This window comes from Passer domesticus, chromosome 8 (assembly GCF_036417665.1).
Source record: "Passer domesticus isolate bPasDom1 chromosome 8, bPasDom1.hap1, whole genome shotgun sequence".
Taxonomy (NCBI): Eukaryota; Metazoa; Chordata; class Aves; order Passeriformes; family Passeridae; genus Passer; species Passer domesticus.
The window spans coordinates 30,590,871-30,604,978 of record NC_087481.1 but is presented as its reverse complement, the minus strand read 5'-3'; the positions used below and the strand labels follow the sequence as shown (position 1 = coordinate 30,604,978).

General features: G+C 41.9%; 1 long non-coding RNA gene across 1 annotated transcript in view; it reads right to left on the bottom strand.

Annotated features, from left to right (window-relative positions):
• LOC135306352 (uncharacterized) overlaps nucleotides 1-14,108 on the bottom strand; it is a 117,057-nt gene that overhangs the window by 84,247 nt on the left and 18,702 nt on the right. Inside the window, exon 4 of the long non-coding RNA XR_010367152.1 lies at nucleotides 2,863-2,988. This is a non-coding gene — a long non-coding RNA (uncharacterized LOC135306352). The remainder of the gene's footprint in view (nucleotides 1-2,862; nucleotides 2,989-14,108) is intronic.

Genomic DNA, 14,108 nt, shown 5'->3' with positions numbered 1-14,108 from the left:
AGGAACTTGCAGTACACACTTCAGTGACATGTTTAAAGTCCCTCATTCCCATGACATTTGGCAACAGTCAGCTTTCCATGAGGCAGGCTTCTAAACAGCCCAAAATAAAGATCTTGTTTTCAGCATCTTAATTTAGAGTTTTCAGTATCAGCGAGTATTGCTTTGTTACAAAAATGAGCTATTTATTTGCAGGGACATGTTGATAATCCTACATATCTGTTGGCTGCAGGGCCTAAAGATACTCCTATGAATCTTGTTTGCTGTGTAAAATGATATGAATTTCACCACAAGTGCTTGCATTCCTCAGAACATTTCTTGTTTTTTTGAATAGAAACACACATACCCATTCAGCATTGAAACAAGCTTGAATCCAGCAACACAAATGTAAGAACAACAGAGGGAAATAAATGAAATGTTACAGCCCTTTCACATTGCCCATGCAGTGCAAGAAGTGTTGAGCTCCTGGGAATGCCCTTGCTCTCAGAAGAGAACAAGAAGAGTTGCTAATAATCCAAAAATTATCACAAAATTGTCCCTGTGCTGCTCAACACCCTGAAAGCTGCTCACTGATAGGTGTTCACACCATTTAGCTTTAGACATTCTCAATTTGATACCTCCATGCACAGTTACTGAAAGGAGAGGCAGGTTCCTAAAATGGATTCTCAGTATCACCCTCCAGAAGTCTCATTTTCCTTCAGGGTACCCAGGTTCTTAAGAACTATTCTAACACCCTTTATTGTTTCATTTTCTGGCTCTTGGGCAGAATATGTATCGTTCTTTCACAGGAGGTAATTTATTCAGAGGCATTTTCCAAGTCAGAGAAGCTACTGCCAGCCCCAGCTGAGCTTCTGGGTAAATTTGCCCTGTGCAGAACAGCAAACACAGAGAGGACAAAGCAGAGGAGGGTTCAGCTGCACGAGTGAAGCACACTCTGGGGCTACACAAACTCCTCAGCCTCCCTGGAACAAAAGGAGTGTAAATCTGGGGGGAGGGAGACTTTTATAAATCTGGAAAGAGGTGGTTCCTGTGTGTGCTGTACTTTCATCTGCATTCTTCCCAAGGCCACAGAGGAGCAGAGACTGAGGCTGGCTTGGAGAAGTCCAGACCATTTCTGCCACTTGTGACAGGAGCAAGCAAAGCCGAGCTCTTTCTGCCTGCACCAGGAGTGCCCAGGGACACTCCACCTGCAGATCCCTGTGGATTGCCTGCAGAAATAACCAGGCTGCTCCCAGCAATCACTGGGAATTCCACAGCCACAGACCTCCACACCGAGCCTGCTTTGGGGCCAGGCAGCACAGATCACAACCGAGGCCAGCAGAGCTTTGATCCTTTCCCATTCCCTGCCTCAGTACACAAAGTAACCAAAGTTTCTGTGAGACCTGCTCTTTCCAGACATTATCAAGACACAGTCAGAAACCAAAAATTTCCCATTGCTGTTTAAGCCCTCCTGGTTAAGTCCTGCTAGAAAATATCTGTACATTTCGCTAAAAAACCCCAATAAAGCAGAGTAGATTTATGTCAAACAACCACGTGACACTGTTTCTTCCTTTTATGCATCCTTGCCACAGACATACCAAGAACCTGTTTGAGAAGCTTGTGCATTGCAGAACAGTTACAAAGAGCATTATTAAAAAAAAAAACAAAACAGTTTTTATTATTCACAAAAGCTTATATAAGTTACCAGGCCAGTATTTCAGTCATTCAGTGTTATTTTCTGCCAGGAATATACCAGTTAATGTGACCTTTTACAACATCTACCCTTAAGATGCCTCCAAGCTATGATGGGATTACAAAATTTGAAATCTGCTGAGGCAGATGAAATATTTCTTACTAGAATGACCTGAAAAAACACAGGGTGTGCCCATGTATTCCCTAGAAATTCTCATTCAGAGAATTTCATTCCTGCTCTGCTGATTTGCAGACCCTTAGGTATTTCCCTTTGAATCCCCCAATGTCAGCATAATAATAATAATATTCTTGCCTTCCTTAATTACCTTTCTCAGATCTCTTAGCAGCAGCTAATAGACCAACAGGGATCCATAGAGAATAATCTGAAAATGATGAGTTAATAACTTCATAAGGACAGGCCCTCAAGTGATTGTCCTTCAAAGAAGGACACATTTTAATAACAGAGTATATATTATATAGAAGTTTCTTGTTCTTCTATCTAGTATAACAGAAACAACAACTGCAATCCTTTGCAATCCTTTAACACTACATTTGTTTAAACCGTCACAAAACCTGCCCAGAGCCCTCTGGGGCAGTCAGGGTCAGCAGAGCAGTGAATCCCAGCCTCAGGAATTACACCCAGCTACAGTATGCAAAACAGACTTGATGGTAATGCTTATTTTCCTGTGCCTCCCTCTTGGGGAGGGTTACAAAGTGCTCCATGCAGAGCCAATCATTCACAGTTCAAGCAAGCAGGGATGGCGCTGAGGGAAACCTCATTTCACAAGGAAAGTAATATAGATTTTAGTACTGGAAGTTTTAATGGTAATGCACACTAGAGAGAACTAGCACTTAGAAAAATGCACTAATGATACTGTCTTTTCAATAGAGACATCAGAGCAATGATTTCTAGGGTGCTTTTGATCCTGGACTCTGAAGGTGAAATTTCCTGTTCAGGAGCTGATGCATCAAGTTTTTATGAGGCTCTCATTAACCTTAGCTTGAAACTTTCAGTGGCACACACACTTTTGGTAGACAAATTTGAGGCAACATGAATTCATGTTAAAATTGAGGAACGTGAGTGAATTCTATTAGAAAACAACAAACTTTGAAACCAGCAATTGCACTCAGGAGTCTTTTACCTGAACTCTCCTTAGGTGACACAGCTATTCTCAAGCCCCAAGGAACACTCACCTGGAATGTCATGTGAAGGATGCTGCAGACATACAACTCTGGTTTGCAAAATCAAGCCAAGGCAATAAATTTGGTCAACAGGAAAAATCCAGGGTGGCTTTCTCTACAGCACTGGGACACTGACCTCTGGAAAGGACGGGGAGGAAAAAATTCAAGACCACTTCTTAGGATTGTGCAGAGAAACAGATTCCAGGTTTAACCTTCAGCACCAGGTGCCCAATTCACAAGGCAACAGCCTGGCTGTAACTTTCCTACCTCAGCAAGCAAGGAAAACAGTATCAGTCCTTTTAAGTCTTAGTCCTGCTTGTGAAAGGTGAAATCTTTAAAAAACCTGCTCATTGTTGACCAAGCAAACACGCCATGTAATGTTGGCTATAAGCTGCAGCTGAAATGTGTGTTTAAGTTATACACAGAACAAATTCAAACACCATCCATGCTCCCAAGGGTGTTCAAGAAGGTATTTAACAAATTCTGTGAACAATTTGCAAAGTGAAAACCTCCAAAGTTCTTTGCCTCAGGCACCAGCTCCATCTCCACATTAAGTTTTCATACACAGAGCTAGAGAGCAGATGGCCACTGCAAGCACAGAGATTTCAACAGGGCTGCTGCAGTCTCTCAGTCATGGGTTTACCTGAGCAGACTGTGCCCTGTTAACAGAAACATCTTGAAGCCCAAAAATGAGGATTGCTTAAACATTCACATAAAAACATGAAGAATAAATGCAGACACTATAGGAGTCATCTGCCAACCTGACACTGGGCTTCCAATGGCTTCTCTGGCTATTCAGACACCCAGAAAAGATCTGTTTTCAGAGTCCTGCTGTGAAAACCTGAGCCACACTTGCCCTAGCATGCACATCATGTTATCTAAAATTAACATTTTTTGTCTTTCAACTTTTTCAATTGTCTCAGGTCTGACCTCCCAAGCATCATTTCTCTTTGCAAGTTTAACTAGGTATGATGTAGATGGAAATAGCAAAGAATGTTTCCAGCTGCCTGGCTCTGAAGGAGCAGAAAAGATGTAATCTTGGAGGTGGGAAAGGAGAGAAAAGGAACTGCTTTGTTGTAACACACTACTCCTTGTTCAAAAGGCTGTGTGACACCTCCAAGTTTTGACAACACAGCTGCATTTATATCTACTTGTGATGAGAGTTCCCATCAGCTCAACCCTGGCATTATGCCTGACTGGCAATTCATTACTCACTGTAATTTAGGAGCACTTTTTAAATCACAGCAGCTCCTCTTTACTGTTCTCTCTCCCCTCCACCCTGAGCACGCCCAGGAGCTGCTGTGCCTGTCTGCAGATGCCACCACTGAGCTCTGGGGCTGTGCTCCAGCTTTGCTGGTGCAAAGGAGCAGCCTGTTTATTCCAAACAGGGCCTGAGAGTGATGCTCCAGATCACACTCCCAGGCTGCCTCTCCCCATCCACTGCAGACACAGCCAAGGTATGTAAAATGAGTAATGAAGGGGAAAATCATAAAGCAGGGCTCTGTTCAAGAATTAATGTGCTCATTTAAACTCAACAAGCTCCATCTTCCCTGTTTACAGCCTGAATTATCTCCTTGAACACTGAGACAATAGAGGGAGAACACTTCCACTGCTTCCCTCATGGTAAGCACACAGGTGCATGCTGCTCGTTGGAGGAAAAAAAAATGAGCCTCCTAATAGGATAATATAGTTTGGATTATATTAGTTACAGAAAAATTGAGATGAGAAAGCTGCAAGGGCATAATCATGATGAAACATGGGGCTGATTACTGCAAAATGCTGAGCTCCAGACAAAGTCATTGGGTGTTATATATGCATTATAATATGATCACTATTGTCTTCCCACAAATTATGGGCAAAAGGTAGATTTTCATACAGCTACACATCCAGCTTTCCTTCACTAAGTATTTTTAGATATAAATTATTAAAATATGCAGCTCGTAATAGTGCCCATTTAAACCTCTGCGAGTGCACAGAACAACAGCACAATTATTTATAATCCATATACAGAATGCAGAAATTGTACAGCACTCAATGAACATGCACTGCTGCACATTCATACAGAGGAGCAATATCACAGACACACTTTTTGAATGAAGATCAATCCTCTTGACCAATGCAATGGAAAGAAAATTGGGGCTAATGAGAAGATCAATCAAGGAAAACTGAAAGACTTCCAGATATTACTCCAAATAGAGATCAGAGGAAAAGTGCTTTCAATCACTGGGATTTTCCAGTGTGTCTGAGGGATCTGAACCCTCCACAGGTTCACAGCCCTGTTCCCTGTGGGCAGAGAAAGCCTCACACAGCACCAGCTGCACCCACCAGTGGGCTGGGCACCTGAGCTGCTGTCCTACAGTGAAAATAAAGGTACTGCAGTAAGGGAGCAAGATAAAAACTGGGCAATCAAGAGCATTCTTGAAAAACCTTTGCACCTGTGCCAAGGGAACATCTCTGCTGGTATCATTCCAGACAGGAGCTCAGAGCAAACAGGAGGAAGGGCAAACGCAGAGGCTCCAGCAGAAAATCCATCAATGATACTTTAAGTGACTTGAACTGTGAGCCAAGAAATTAATAAATTATGACATCAAAGTCTGCACTCATATAAGTGACAGGGTGCTAATTTAATATTAATTTTTATGTTGGGGGAGCTCATTACCTACAGAAATATTTATGTCCTCTCTAGAAAAAAAAAATTCACTTTTTTCTTCTTAAATTACTATTATTGGCATTCCTATTGACAGGGAGAAATACAGAACCACACAAAACTGCCCAAACCACAACATAACACTTCAATGTGCCCATCAGCTAATGCTAATCTATAATTGAACACCGTGTAGGTACTCAGGAAATCCATTAATCTATACAGATTGTTCCTTTAGGATGAGTGCTTCAGGTTACTTTACATAAGGAAAGGCATCCAAGGTCTAGGACACTGTCAAAAAACTCACACATGTACAGAAATACTAACTAGGCATTTAAGGAGAGACACATGAAAACTGGAATGCTCAAAAACTTCAAAAAGAATACACTCACTGAAGATGCCCACCACAGAAAATGCCTGCAAAGATATAAAAGGACTTTTTTGACTTGGAAAATCAGTGAAAACTTGTCCAAAACTGTGATCTCAAGGTTTAACCCTACCCATTTCTTTCCTCTACACAGATGGTCCTTCTGTTTGACTGAGAAACAAATATGGCAAAGAAGGCAAATACATTAATGCTTTAACAGTTTTTAATGTTATTTGCTCATTGTCTCTATTACCAAAGTAATACACCGATTGCTCCAGCATGTGCACACATGTGGCAACTGAGAAGAGCCTTTCCTGCTCCATCAGCCAGTGCTGGCTCAGAATCACCAGCTGCTTGCTCTGATGGATGGCTCAGGATCATTAGGATCAGCCACATCAGGTGGCCAACAGCACCTGGAGATCATCTGAGCAACTATCCCAGGTAAAACATCTCCTGTCATTAAAAAGAACAGGAGCAACTGAGCTTCTGCTGCTTCCCCTGGATAAAGACTTCAAGAAAGTTTAATGAAAGCAGTTTCCCACTGTTTCCCAAAGAGATGACACCAAATCACTACCTGGCTCGTGGATCTGCTGAGAGCCTGGCCATGAGGACAGAGTTTATTTTCCTTATTAGCAGAAGCAAGGCAAGTTGGAAAGGTGCATGCCTTAGCAGGGAACCATGTTTAGAGTGCTTTCAGGACAGGCTCCATCAGGGCACTCAGAATTGGCATTCTGAGCTAAAGGAAACCCAAATTATTAGACAGCTCTGCAAACAAAAACTGCAGTGCTTTGTCCTAAAAAAGTTAACATAATTTTTAATTTTAATAAAACCACACTGTCAGCAGACAAAGCTGAAGTGTATCAGCAAATCTCTTACCTTCCTTACAACTCCTCTTCAGCATTTTAAGATTTTAAAAACTAGCTGCTTATCCATGCTTTATCCATAGCAAACATGACATTTCATGAGACTTATTAATATTCTGATATGTCTAACTAGCAGGAGGTCTCTAGAATATACCTTTTACAGTAGGAATGCTAGTGTGCACCTGCCCCTTGTTCCTCTTCTGCTCTGCTGTGTTTTCAGTAACAGGCTGTATCTGAATTTTATTTCCTGCTTCCAATGGTACTCAGAGAGCCAAAGCCACCACTGAAACCTTGGCAGAGGCCGAGCTTTAATTCACCAGTAATGCAATCCATTGGAATTACAGAAAAACTGCTAAAGTGCCGTTTACATTTGTGCCAGTTGTACAGGAGATCTTGTCGTTGATTTATCATTTGACAAGCAGTTTAGCACTCTGGAACAAAACACAGACTTTCTGAAAGCTGCTCTCATTTCATTCAGCAACACAGCACCTGTGAGTGAGAGCAAATACTACTACAGGCATTCTTCCTTACCCTGGAAGGGAAAGGAATACAGATTATTGCTATGGTACAGAGAACTGTTACTATTTATTCACTTTTCTTTCATTTCCTGACTTCACAAAAGCATTCACTGATTATTTTTAAGTCAAAGCCATTGACGACAGGGAATCACCCTTTACTGTACCATGAGGTGTTACCTGCTACCCTCCAAAGGCACTGCTCCAAATTAAAACATGATTAGACTCTCTATGCTGACCTTGTGTAAAAGCAGGGATGTTTTTACTTTCTCTGCCTTCCAAATCAACCTTGCTAATTTAGAAGTAAAGAAAAGACGTTTTTCCTAATTGCCAGCACTGAGAACTCTTTCTGTTTTCTTAGACTCAGGGTCTGTGAAGTCTCAGGAACAGCAAAGACAAGGAAACAATTATTCTCAATGAAGAGCACAAATAGTTAACGATCCTGGGAGCTACCTGTAAGCAGACTCCAGCTCACTCATCCACAGCTGGGCTGAATCTGCAAGGCTGACAAATAAAAAAGCAACAAATGTTTATTTTTTTTCAACAAAACGTTAAGCCATCATTTACAACAGAGAGATTTTCAGAGCTGCTCTGCAAGACAGTGCCTTATCTGCCCCTTAATTCCACACAGCTGTTAGCCGAAGGTTTTCTCTGCCTATTTGCTGAAACAACACCCATTATAGGGGATATATGTGAGCATGAGCAGCAACCCAAGAACTCCCTGGGATGGGGAGGCCACAGCCCAGTGGGGGCCACAGGCCCCTGGACATGAACTCTGGCCCTTTTCCATGGGAGACAAAAGCCACCAGCCCAGTTCCCTGATGTCACTTGGCAGGAGGTGCCAGCCCAAGTTGGAGGTGGGGGCAGGCTGGGTCTGCAGACATCCTGTGCCATTTGGAATTCCAGGAAGCAGCAGCTGATTGGTTTTACTTCAATGCATTATCCCAAAGAGCTGCCTTTAGTCATGGCCAGTGGATTTAACTCCCTGTACTTGAGGGAAATCTGAAATTCCCCTGGAGAGCAAAGGACTAACCTGTGCTCCCAGCAGGCTCACCACGGATTACCAGGAATCAGCCTCCATCCACCTGAGGAGCCAGAGCTGCAGGAGCAGGGCACTGGGTCACCAGGTAATCCCCTCCTGGGACAGCAGCAGAGGAAGTTGTCAAACCTGCTTTTCTGCCACTGGGGCTCCGTGCTCTGGCTGTCACAAAACTGACCCTGAGAGAGCTTGGCTGAAACTGCTGAGCTGGAATCACAGCTTTGATTGCTGACAGGGCTTGGGAATGCAATCCAATCAGGAGCAGCACTTGCTGGACAACTTATAGAACTTGACTCAGCACCTACTGGACTATGGTAGCAGCCACTGTCCACTGTGTATCAGCTTGTACTGTCCTTTATTAGGAACTCATAAAAAATATTTTGATTCATTTCCCATGGATTTTCGACTCATAATTACCTTTATAGAGACTACAAGATATGTAATGTGTAATGCTACTTCTAACTATTTCCACCCTGAAATGTATCAGAAAAATGGGGAATTTAATGGCAGAAACTTCTTGTGACTCATGGTAGATTTATGAGTTATCAGTGTGAAGAATAAATGCGGTAATTTAATGAAAAAATGTAACAGCCATCATGTACATGTCATAGCTCAGATGCAGTTCAGACCTGAGAATATCCTTATCCAGCAAAAGCATTTAAATATGTGCTTAGCTTTAAGTAATCCCACAGGAATCCACAACATCTAAAAAGTAAGCAGTAATGATGAGCAAAATTGTTACTCCTCATTTTGAAGGAATATTTATAAAATAATGTCCAAACTGAGGCAATAGAAGAATTTAATTGTGATTTTCTCACTGTAAAAATTATTTGCTTCAACTCTGAACTAATAGTTTCAACGTGTGTGTATGTATCTCCATAAAAGAAAACAAAAAATGCCCTGTCTTCATTCTGGAACCATTTCCCACATGTTGAAAACACCAGAGTGTCTGGAAAGGGAAGCATTGATTAAGAGAGACCTCTGAATGGCCGCAAAATGAGTGGTCAAAGTATTTTGCAATTATCTTTCTAAAGTACATTCCTAATTCTGATTTTAAGTCACCTTTAAGTCCACCCACTTGGCTTTTTCTCATCTGTTTTGTTTGTCAGCACGAGCTCCTGTCCAGCTGTGGTTTGAGCAGCCACTGCCTTCCCCCACAGCCAAGTAAAGCACCAAGCATCTCTGCTGCTTTGCTGGGAGAGAACTCCTGGATGAACTACTGGGGAGATGGTGTGTGGATATCTTGTTTAAACAGTGGCTGAGGGAAGAGCCCCGTGATGGATGAGGTGCTCAGTGGACTAGCTTCCCTAATAACTCACTAAACTCAAATAGCTCATGAATTTCTCTTTGCTCACAGGGTTCAGAAATCCATGCAGGATTCTGCCTTTCAGCTGTTTAGAGAGTGAACCACTGCAAGGGTGGATAAAGGGTGGAAAGTTTGCCTTTCTTTCAGGTGTTTTCTGATAATAGGAAGCGTAGAGAATGCCCAGGATCACAGAAAGGTTTGTGGTCTCCTTATACAAGGTGATTACAGCCAGCATTTTGCACACACTGGACAGGCCATCCACACAGGGCTGAGGCTGGGTGAGATGAAGAATGAAAGAGCATTCTCCTGCCTGCTGCTCAGGCACAGCTGAGCCCTCCTGCGGCAGTGTCCGCTTGGACACCACAGTCAGATACCCCCACACAGCTTAACCACAGCCTGGTCTGAGCCCTTGCTGCTGTCCCCCTCTGTCCAGGCAGCCCAAAACTCCTCCTTGAACAAAGAGGGACACCTGCCTGATAACTTGCTGAGCATTCTGACTTCCTAAGAATCACCCGTACTGCAGACCAGAACAGAGACACAGGACAACCATCTTAAAGATCCTCACATGTGCAAGACCTGTTGTTCCACTCCCACCACAGCAACACACATCTTGAGGTCTTGCCCCCTCTCCCTTTTATCATCATTTATAATGTAGCAAATCTGTTAATTAGTGTCAAAGAAACAATGCAAACTAGCTGAAAGCAGCTTTTCTGCCACTGATCACTGACAAGCTAATAGGCCTGACATTTCCTTCAGCACACTACTCCTCTGATTAATGCAGCTGCACAATTACTTTTTTTTGAAAATTTGTGTAACACCCTCCCATGACAGGAATTGATTTACAAATATAAGATAAAGATGAAGAAGAGGTGGACTTTCAGTGGGGAAAAAAGTTATAATGAGGTTCACAGTTAGGAGGACTGTTATATACTGAATCTTGGGCAGTTTATTACTGACTTAGGTAATAGCAAAGATCTCTCAAAAGGTAGAGAGGGTCAGCAGCACTTTCCAGTGATGGGCACCTATTGCTAAAAATTCTTGGAGGAGAATTCTCTTATGTGAGATTGCCAACGCTTTTTTAAAAGACTTGCAAAAATAAAACCCTTCTTCAGTATTTCAATCTAAATAACTGAAAATAAGTAGCTATTTTTTGTTTATCTTGTTGTTCTTTGTCGAGTCAAGCTGCCTATCCCAAAGCTCAATGGCTGCTCCAGCATTTTTGAGCAAAAGAAATTATCTTGTCTTCAGGCTTACATATATCAAATGCAATAGTGACTTTACATCCAGTCTGAACTTTGTATTTTCTGGTCTGACTGAATTTGCCATGTGAAACACTCAACCTGAGAGGTTCAGTCTGGATTTTTATTTTCAGCTTTTCCTTGGCAAAAAGCCACCACCATCTCTGCTTGTAAACATGATCCCTTGTCCAAGATCATCAGTGGAGTTAGTGGACTGAAAAGTGGAACATTTGGTCACTTGTTGTTTCCAAAGTTTTCTACAAGAGTCATGGTATAATCAATATCCTCTGATGACTCTGCCTGGGGTTCTTGAAGAAAATATCATATTTGACCTTACAGTATGTTTGTGCCCATCTATCCTTCTGTTCTCACACCTTCCTTTCCTCCAAAACCTTCCCTTACCAAATTAGAAATAAACACATTCAAAAAAGGCAGCAACATAGAAGAGAGTTTTCTTGGCTGTAAATTTTTTAGCTGGGTTGTTTTTTTTTTTAATGTGTACCCTACATACTAAAGATATGAAAGCTGTAAAGTCCACTCCTTGATGCACAGAAAATCCAATCCCCACCCAGGATCAAGCACGGAAGCAGATTTGGGAAGACTGAAACCCTTCAGCAGACCCACTGCTGGCTGAGCTGTCTGAGAAGGGCTGTGCTGTGACCAGGGGGGATGACTAAGCAGCATTCCACATCTACAGACAGGGATATTCCCTTGAGAGGGACAGACTGAAATCCCTTTCCACCGCAGTTCCAAAAGTGAAACCTCACAGGTCTCGCTGTCACACCAGATGCCCTTGCCACCAGGCTCCTAGCTGCTCCTTGCTGCAGCATGTGACATTTCCCTCAGCTTCTGGAGATGCAGAGTTTCCTGGACACTAATGAATTTCCAAGAAAGGCTTTAGTTTCAGTGAATCGGCTTTTCCTGATGAAAAATGGCACTGACAGAAATCTCTCTGCCAGCTCTCTCACATTAGATAACCTTCAGGAACTCAATTCACCTCGGTGTTTCTCCATCTTGAAACAGGGCAATAACACCAACTTCTTTTTTTATAAATTTCTCTGAGATGTATGGAGAAAAAGCACTGTGTAAGAGCAAAGCATAATTATTATTTCCTAATCTAGGCATCACTGAGACAATAAGGGAAAAGCAAAACACCATGATACTCACTGAAGTAAAAAAATAAGGCCATTCCTCTGGCATCACTTTTTAAATGTTACAGCTCAGGCTTTCCTTTTCTTTTTTTTTTTCTTTTGGTAGCTGTCTACAGGGTTGTTATAAATCTCCAATATCAAAACTAAAAAAAGTTTCTCATCTCTTAAAGTAAGTAGGCAAAGCAAACAGAAAAAAATATGAGCATACAGACAGCCTCTGATGGTTTTGTCTCAAAGCAAGATTTTTTGTTGCTAGCATTTTCTTGAGCACACAAAGAATCAGTCCTGAAAAACATCTCCATATTGCAAGAGCCATATTCAGAATTTTACACTTCAGGGATAAAACTCTTTGATATCTCAAAATACAACTTAAATTCTAGTAATAAAATCAGATTAAGCACTCAGTATCCTTCCACTCATATTATCAGCAAAAAAAAAAAAAATCCACAAAGAACAATGCTTTATTGAATAAATCTCCATATCAGCAAAGTATCTATATATTTAAATGCCATTCAGCAGAGATTACCACCCAAAGCTATTTCTCACCACATTTCAGTGAGATTATAAAATATTCATACAAGACACAGAAATGTTCAAGACATGCAAAAACCCACTCTCTTCTGCAGGGAGCTTTGGAAGTACAAAAATGTAACCCAGGTTGGTAGAGGACACTTCATCAACACCAGCTCAAGCTCAACTCCCACCCTGGACCATCTGGCTACAGGAGCAAACTGGGACCTCTGGAGGAAAGGCAGCAGAAAAAATCATGAGAGTGTGGTGATATCAACACAGATTTACCAGCTCAGGCTGATGCTGAGTGCAGACAAGCCCACCAGCTTGAGATACCCAAGAAAGACAAAAACACCACCAAACCTCCAGAGAAAAGGCCTCCTTTAGTTGTTACAACCTGGAATTCCTCTGGAGCAGGGCAGGCACACCACCTTACATCAGTACTTCATGTCCTGTTTCCTTGCTCTTTCACAGTAATCAGGACTTCAGCATATGAACTCTTTCTCATTCTAAAACCTCTGCACACAGCTGCCAAAAAAGCCCCAAAAGTCCTTGAAAAAAATGGGTAGTTACATATATCACAATACATTTTGTAAGGGCAAAGTTCCAGCCCACTGTCAATATAATCATGGAAAGCAAGCAAAGAACAGTTTGTATTCACTGACATTCACAGCCTGCTGCAGCAGGTTTTGTCCTGATCCTCCTCCCCACAGTTCCACTCTCTTTCAATTATTCAGGTACCAAAGTATAAAAACCCTTCTATAATCAAGGAAAATACAAAAAAAATGATGTCTCCTTTGCTACCTACATCTTCTTTCCCTACCTCTTCCATTTCCAGAGTATTTTTCAATCAAGAGGCAATATAGCATGACCATAAAAAATATTACAGGCTCTTAAAAGAGCCTCCTGGCTTTGGAAAGAGAGTTTAAAATGTTAAGTAATTTCTGTCAGCTTTCAAGTCATTAAAAACCTCTGGAAAAGATTCAAACTCTGTGCCTGGGAGAGAGAATTATTTCTGTAATTGAAAGAAGAACAGCAAAACACAAGTTCTTTAATAGACACGGACTCGTGGGAGATGAAACAATCAGCTATCTTGTCAACTCAAAATGTACACTTGGGCTGCTTTTTCCTGCATTTGTTGGCTTCAAGGTGAAAACTTATTATTTTATAAAATACAATTAGAGCATTTTGCATAGGAAGCTCCAGATCCTTAAATAAAAATAAAAAAAAGGTGTAGAGGTGGTGAGTCTTTGCACAGAGATTAATCCATAGAGAGGGGAGATGGAAGCTAGCCTTCCTGCCAGTCCATGATGAGTTTCATACTACCTACAAACTGATCTGCTTGTGAGGTGCTGGAGTTATTCTCACACCTCAGGCAAAGAGCAGTTCATTTAAAGTGACTTTTCCTATCCACCTGGCATGGTTAAGTGGCTGCTGTGCAAAAAGCCGTGCAAGGAAAGAAAGGTGTCTAAGTGCAGTGACCCTCCCAGCAGAGGACATGGAGCACAGAGACAGAACAGGACTCTGATGAGCAGCATTACTGGGGCACCTCTCTGGCCTTTCAGTACCTTCAGGTGCTTTGCTGAGTTTATTTGTCAGAAATGTCCCTTGGTTTCCCTCTCTCA